Raw genomic sequence first — 7,883 nt, 5'->3', positions numbered from 1 at the left:
TTCTGTCCTACCTTCTATTGATGAGAAGGGAAGCTAAAAGCCATTCCAACCAGCTTCTATTATAGGCCACTCCAGCTGGCAGCTCTGTGAGCAACACAAAAAGAGGAAGTGTTTAACAACCCCCAGCCCTTGCTCTCTCTAAGGGTACATAGCCCAAGAAGAAACAGAAAAGGCAGTGATCATCATCCTCTTTGATAGCGTTGACTACCCCAGTGGAGACAATTCTTTTATTCTTCATTAAACTTTTTTTTTGCATGTGTGCATGTGTGTTTTTGCTGTGCTTGATTTGTTCATGGATGTATGTACATATATATCTTTCCTTCCTCTTCATTTTTAGCAGTTTTTGAAAAATATATTATTTTCCTTTGTCTTATCTTTCAAAGGTTAGGGATTTTTTTCTCATTAAATTTTTGTTTTAATGAATCTCAAAACTCTGTGACAGAGTTTTGGTCAAGTTGTTTCCATTAAAAAGTGCTGATTTTAAAAACTAATAACTTAAAACTGCCACACAAACACAAAGAGACAAATGGTCCACAAAACGTTCTCCTTTCCTTCTGAAGGTTTTATGATGCATTGTTATCATTAACCAGTCTTCTACTATTAAACTTAAGTTGCCAATTGAGAGAAACAGTTCTGAGACCATTCTTCCACCACTGATTAAGACTGGAGTAAAGCAGGTGTTAGGGGTCATATTCATTTAGCCTTCTGAGTTTTCTGGGCAGACTTGGTGACCTTTCCAGCTCCAGCATCCTTCTTGTCCACTGCTTTGATGACACCCACAGCAACTGTCTGCCTCACATCACAAACAGCAAAACGACCCAGAGGAGGATAGTCAGAGAGCTCTCAACACACATCGGCTTTCCTGGAACCATATCAACAATGGCAGTATCACCGGACTTCAAGAATTTAGGACCATCTTCCAGCTTCTTACCAGAACGGCGATCAATCTTTTCTTTCAGCTCAGCAAACTTGCAAGCAATGTGAGCTGTGTGACAGTCCAGTACAGGGGCACAGCCAGGACTGATTTGGCCTGGATGGTTCAGGATAATCACCTGAGCAGTGAAATCAGCTGCTTCAATTGGTGGGTCATTTTTGCTGTCACCAGCAACATTTCCATGACGGACATCTTTGACAGATACGTTTTTGACATTGAAGACCACTTTATCTCCAGGAAAAACTTCACTCAGAGCGTCGTTGTGCATTTCAATGGACTTTACTTCAGTTGTGACATTGACTGGAGTAAAGGTGACCACCATGCCAGGCTTGAGAACTCCAGCCTCCACTTGGCCCACAGGGACAGTACCAAGACTACCAATTTTGTAGACATCCTGGAAGGGCAGACACAAATGCTTGTCAGTTGGATGAGTTGGTGGCAGGATGCAATCTAAAGCTTCAAGCAGTATGGTTCTGCTGGCACTGCCATCTTTGCAGGTGATTTTCCATCCCTTGAACCCAGGCATGTTAGCACTTGGCTCCAACATGTTGTCTTCATTCCAACCAGAAATTGGCACAAATGCTACTGTGTCAGGGTTGTAGGCAATTTTCATAATGTAAGTACTGACTTCCTTAACGATTTCCTCATAAATCTTCTGACTATAGGGTGGCTCAGTGGAATCGATTTTGTTAACACCAATAATTGGTTGTTTCACACTCAGTGTGTAAGCCAGAAGGTTGTGCTTATGGGTCTGCCCATTCTTGGAGATACCAGCTTCAAATTCACCAACACCAGCAGTGACAATCAGGACAGCACAGTCAACCTGAGATGTGCCTGTAATCATGTTTTTGATAAAGTGTCTGTGTCTTGGGGCATCAATGGTAGTCACATAATACTTGCTGGTCTCAAATTTCCACTGGGAGATGTCAATGGTGATACCATGCTCACGCTCAGCTTTCAGTTTACCCAAGACCCAGGAATACTTGAAGGAGCCCTTTCCTATCTCAGCAGTTTCCTTCTCAAATTTTTCAATGGTTCCTTGGTGATCCCACCACATTTGTAGATCAGATGGCTAGTAGTGGTAGACTTGCCCAAATCTAAATGTCTGATGACAATGATATTTATATGAGTCTTTTCTTTTTCCATTTTGTCTTTGATTGAGCAATGGTTTTCATGATACCTGTGTGCTGGCGGCAAACCCATTGCGAAAAGCAGGGATTTTTGTTTAGTTATTTTTGTTTGTTTTTGTTTATCTTTCTCTCCTTTCTTCTCTCTTTAATAGCCATATTCTCTTGTTCTCTGTTTCTTTTATTTATTTTTTCCTCCTTTTAGCTATCACTTGTTACATCTCTTCTTCTCTGTTCACATTTTGAACATTCTAAACTTTTACCTTCTTATTATATTTTCTTGTATTTTTGCCATTTTTTAGAACTATTTGGTTTATATAATTCTTTGCTCCTGTCATTCATGTTATTAGCACTGTAGCTGGAGTAGTTGACACCTGCTATTTAATGCCAGATCTAGTTCACAGCTATTTATTACTTTTTCTGTTGGCAATTGCTGACACTCCCATTCCTGTTTTTTGTAATTAGAGTTGTAGAAGTCATAGTAGACACTGGGTAATTTATTTTAATGCTGTATATTCTTTGCTTCTGTTGTTGTTGCTTGTTTCCCCCTTTACTTTGAGGTTCTGGGAATGTTCTGAGATGTTAAGAGTTCACAGATTAGATACTTTTCTGCTGAATTAAACCCAGCTAAGAGATGGTGTACCTTGCTCCACACACAAACTATGCATACTCAAACTTGAATGCTACTTTAGTATAAAGAATAGATGAGACAAAAATCCCAAGCTAATGACCAGGTCCAAGTAGGAATTGTTAGGGGTGGGGGATCCTCAGGTCCCACTTGAGGAAATCCACTTCCACAACAAAAAACAGAATTAAACAAAGAATGTAGACAACACACCCGTGAGGCATCTCAATTTACATCATTCCCATTTCTCTTTAAAAATATGCATAGTTAAGTGAAGATACACTGATGCTATACTCCACAAACTCCTCAGTATACAACACAATTGCCAGATTCACAGATGTACCCCACTCTTTTTCTATAGGAAAAGTGGAATCCTCAAATTCTACACAATATGCACTGTATTGAAATACATTAACCATCATCAAAGAACATTCAGGGAAACAACCACAAAACTCACTAAGAAATACATTGAAAATTTCACAACAACATGATATCCCAGAGCACACTGGTAAGAGAAGGCTGTGCCATAAAAAGGCCCAAACATAAGAGTGGAAGAGATAATACCCAATATAGGAGTATTAAAAATATGAAAAAACAAGGTAATGCTATGCCTTTTAAAGTTCATAATTCACCAGCAACTGACTACAAAGTATTGAAGTAGATGAAATACTAGATAAAGAATTCAAAAGAATAATTATAAAAATGATCAAAAATTCCAAGAGAACACAGAAAAACAACTGAATGAATTAAAAAGTCAATACAGGATATGAATGAGAAAATTCAATAAGGAGATAGAGATATTGGGAAAAAAACAGAAATCTTGGAATTGAAAGATACAATAAATCAAATAAAATGTTCAGCTGAAATTCTCTTTAATAGAGTAGATCATGCTGAAGACAGAATATCAGAGCTGGAGGCGAAGTGTCCAACCTTGCACAATGAAGCACTATTAAAGAAAAGAAAATATGTAACTATGACCAGAACATACAAGAATTCTGGAACAAAATTAAGAGACCAAATTTGAAAATCATTGGAATTGAGGAGAGGGTTGTAAGATGCAGGTTAATAAAATGGATAATCTCTTCAGGGAAATAACAGAAAAACTTCCAAACCTCAAGGCTTACATGGACATCCAGACAGGAGGCCTTTGGAACCCCCAAATAGACAAGATTAACAAAACAACAACAACAAAATAAAACAAAAAAGCCTCTCCACAACATCTTATAATTAAAATGCTGAACACAGAACAGGGATAGCATTTTTTAAACTTCAAGAGAAAAACATCAGGTCACATTTAGAGGCTAGCCAATCAGAATTACTTCTGATTTCTCAGCACAAAATCTAAAATTCAGGAGGGCTTAGAATGATGTGTTTCAAGCCCTAAAAGAAATAAATGTCAACCAAGATTGCTATGTCCAGCAAAGCTTTCCTTCAGAATGAAGGAAGAAATAAAAACCTTTCAGGATAAGCAGAAACTAAAAGAATTCATGAAAACTAAGCTGACACTACAGAAAATACTTCAGGAAATACTACACCAAGAAGAAATAAAAAATAAATTTTAGAGTTCATACATGGACAAATCTAATCTGAAGAGTCACTAAGCAAATGAGAAACAGGACCAAATTAAATATTAAGAAGAAATCAAAATAACTGGGATTAATAAACACCTCTCTATGCTAACATCAAGTATGATGGTCTCAATGCTCTAATTAAAAGACATAGGCTGGAAGAATGGATTGAAAAACAAAACCCAACTGTATATTGCTTACAAGAGATTCACCTTACAGAAAAGACAGAATGAAAGTGAAAGGAATGAAACTGATTTATCATGCAATAGGAGCCTGGAAACAAGCAGCAGTAGCTACTCTCATATCCAACAAAGCAGACTTCAAGCCAGAATTGGTCAGAGGAGACAAAGAAGGTCACCTCATACTGATAAAGGGAAAAAATCAAAAAAGAAGACATAATAATGGATAATATTTATGCCCCAAATATCAGCACACCTAATTACATAAAATAGTCACTACTCAAATTAAAAATGCAGAAAGACCCCAGTACAACAATACTAGGTGATTTCGCCACACTTCTTTCACCAATAGATAGATCATCCAGACATAAACTCATTAAAGACTCTTCAGATCTAAAATATAATAAGTCAAATGGACTTGACAGGCATCTATTGAATATTCCATCCAACAACAACTGAATATACTTTCTTAACTGCTCATGGAAACTTCTCCAAAATAGACCATATTTTAAGACCATAAAGCAACTCTTAGCAAATGCAAAATTCCTTGAATCTTTTCTGATCATAATGGAATGAAATTAGAAATCAACACACCTCCTCCAAAAGAAACTACATAAACTATTTAAACACATGGGAATTAAGCAATAAACTTTTAAATGATGAATGAATGATAGAAGAAATTATGGGAAAATTTTTAAAATTCTTATAATCAAATGAGAATAGTGATACAACATATCAGAACCTCTGGGACACTATGAAGACCGTTCTAAGAGGAAAGTTCATAGTTTTGGATGTATGCATAAGAAAAATCAGAAAGATCCCAAATAAACAACCTAATGATGCATCTCAAGGCCCTTGAAAAATAAGAACAAACCAATGTCAAAACTAGTAAAAGGAAGGAAATAATTAAGATCAGAGCTGAAATAAAAGAAATAGAGAATAGTAAACAATACAAAAATCAATGAAATGTAGGGTTGGTTTTTGAAAAGATTGGTAAACATTTAGACAAACTAATAAACAAAAAGACAGAAGATCCAAACTAATAAAATTAGACATGAAAGATGAGAAATCACCACAGACATCATAGAAATCCAGAGAATTGTTAGGGACTATTTTTTAAAATTTATACTCCAATAAATTGAAAAATCTAAAAGAAATGGATATGTTTCTAAACATATATGAATGCCAATATTGAATCAAGAGGACATAGAAAATCTAAACAGACCAATAACTACCAATGAGATTGAGACAGTAAAAAAAGCCTTCCAACAAACAGAGGCCCAGGACCAGATGGATTTTCAGTTGAAATTTACCAGACATTTACAGAAGAACTAAGGCCAAATTTTCTCAAATTATTCCATGAAATGGAAAGGGGTGGAACACTTCCATATTTATTTCATGAAGCCAATATCACACTCATACCCAAATCAGAAAAGGACATGTCAAGGAAAGAAAATTATAGACCAATACCCCTGATGAACTTAGATGCAAAAATCCTTAATAAAATATTAGCAAATAATATTCAACAATCTACTAAGAAGATTGTATACCATGACCAAGTTGGTTTTAGTACAGGGTTGCAAGGGTAGTTAAGCATACACAATAAATGTGATTCAACACAAATAGAATTGAGGACAGGGGCTGGGGAGATAGCTCAGTTGGTAGAGTGCTTGCCTTGCAAGCACAAGGTCCTGGGTTCCATCCCCAGCACCGCCAAAAAAAAAAAAAAAAAAAGAATTGAGGACAAAAATCATATAGTCATCTCAATAAATGCACAGAAAGCCTTTGACAAAATTCAGCACCCATTAATGTTAAAAACATTTTTAAAATGGGAATTGAAGTAACCTACCTCAACTTAATAAAGGTTATACATAAAAAACCCAAAGCCAATATAATTGTGAATGGGGAAAAACTAAAAACATGTCCTTTAAAATCCAGAACGAGACTAGTATGTCTACTCTGAACACTCCTATTCAATATAGTACTAGAAATTCTAGCCAGAAAATCAAGGTAAGGAAATGAAAGAATTAAAAATAATAAATGAAGAAATCAAATTATCTCTGCAGAGGATATGATCCTATATCCAAAAAATTCCACCAGAAGACTGCTAAAGCTAACAAACAAATTCAGCTAAGTAGTATGTTGCAAAATCAACACATGAAAATCAATGACTTTCCTATGTACCAATAATAAATCTGCTGATAAAGAAATCAGGAAAAGAGTTCCATTCACAATAGCCTAAAAAAATAAATAAACCAAAACAAAACACACCACCCCTGCAAAAAACAAACCAAACAAACAAAGCAAAACAAAACAAAAACTGGAATAAATATAACTAAACATAGGTTGAAGACCTCTATGATGAAAACTATAGAATATTGAAAGAAATTGAAGAAGACACAAGAAGATGAAAAGACCTCTCATGTTCATGGATAGGCAGAATTGTTATTGTTAAAATGGCCATATCATCTTTTCTCATGCTTTCTCTCTCCTACTCACTTTCTTTCTCTCTCCTCCTTGCTTTTTATACTCTCTTGCGCACACTCTCTCTCTCTTTTTCTCTCATTTTCTCTCTTACCCTGCAGTTAGAAACTCTGTTTGCTTAATAAACACTCTTATGTCAATTCCCGTGTCCAGTGTGGTTTTCGTGGGTTTCTTACATTGGTGCCATGACTCGGAGGGGCTCTTCCACTGTTTCTTAAGCAAGTGGATGGAACCCCATCTGATGCCCCAGTGCCCCCCAGACACAGCCTCACCTTCCATTTCACCTGGATGATCTGCTCTGTTCTGCATCCATCACCAGACTTCAGATTGGTGAGTTCCCTAGGCGGGTTCCCCTAGGCTGACTCAAACACTCCTCTGCTGACCTGAGAAATGACCATTGAGTTTCCAGGGCCCTCCAGGCAGCTGAGGAGAGGGAGGACCCCCCAGCCACAATTTTTATAGTTACAGTTGGCCCCCTTAGTCGTTCTTATCTGTTGGGTGGGTTCCTGATTTTATTGTCGAGATGCTCTCTCAGTGTTGAGGCTCGTCTTCACACTCATGCTCGCACTTGCACTCGAAAACCCTGATGTCAGGTCCTCAACCCTGCTCAGGTTTTGCCTGGCCCACATTGGTGCTTGGGTGAAAACCCCATCATTGTGTTGCCTTCTCATCTCCAGCCTACTAATCTGTGGCCTCGGGACGCTGGGGCACAGACTTGGCTGTATCAGTCTCCATCATGGGATCTGGGTCTTCCATTCTGGCAGATTCAACCCTAGGAACACTTCGCCTGACCCCCAGTTTAAAGCCATCAAAATTTGTTTGTGTACCCTTTAGATAATCAATCCAAAATGGCCACGTAATGGCACACAGCTTCTGTGAGCAAGCGGGCAGATGTAAAGGGATTCCTTATCTTCAAGTCTCTTCTTTCTTGCTTCTTGGCTCTTCCTGCAAACTCGAACACTTCCT

The 7,883-nt window shown here is 37.3% G+C and overlaps 1 pseudogene; it reads right to left on the bottom strand.

The window, feature by feature from the left end:
* Nucleotides 1–693: 693 nt before the first annotated feature.
* Nucleotides 694–2,080, bottom strand: LOC124986513 (elongation factor 1-alpha 1-like; annotated as a pseudogene).
* Nucleotides 2,081–7,883: the final 5,803 nt, after the last annotated feature.

This window comes from Sciurus carolinensis, chromosome 6 (genome assembly GCF_902686445.1).
Source record: "Sciurus carolinensis chromosome 6, mSciCar1.2, whole genome shotgun sequence".
Classification (NCBI taxonomy): domain Eukaryota; kingdom Metazoa; phylum Chordata; class Mammalia; order Rodentia; family Sciuridae; genus Sciurus; species Sciurus carolinensis.
The sequence above is the reverse complement of the archived record's forward strand: the minus strand, read 5'-3'. Positions and strand labels throughout refer to the sequence as shown.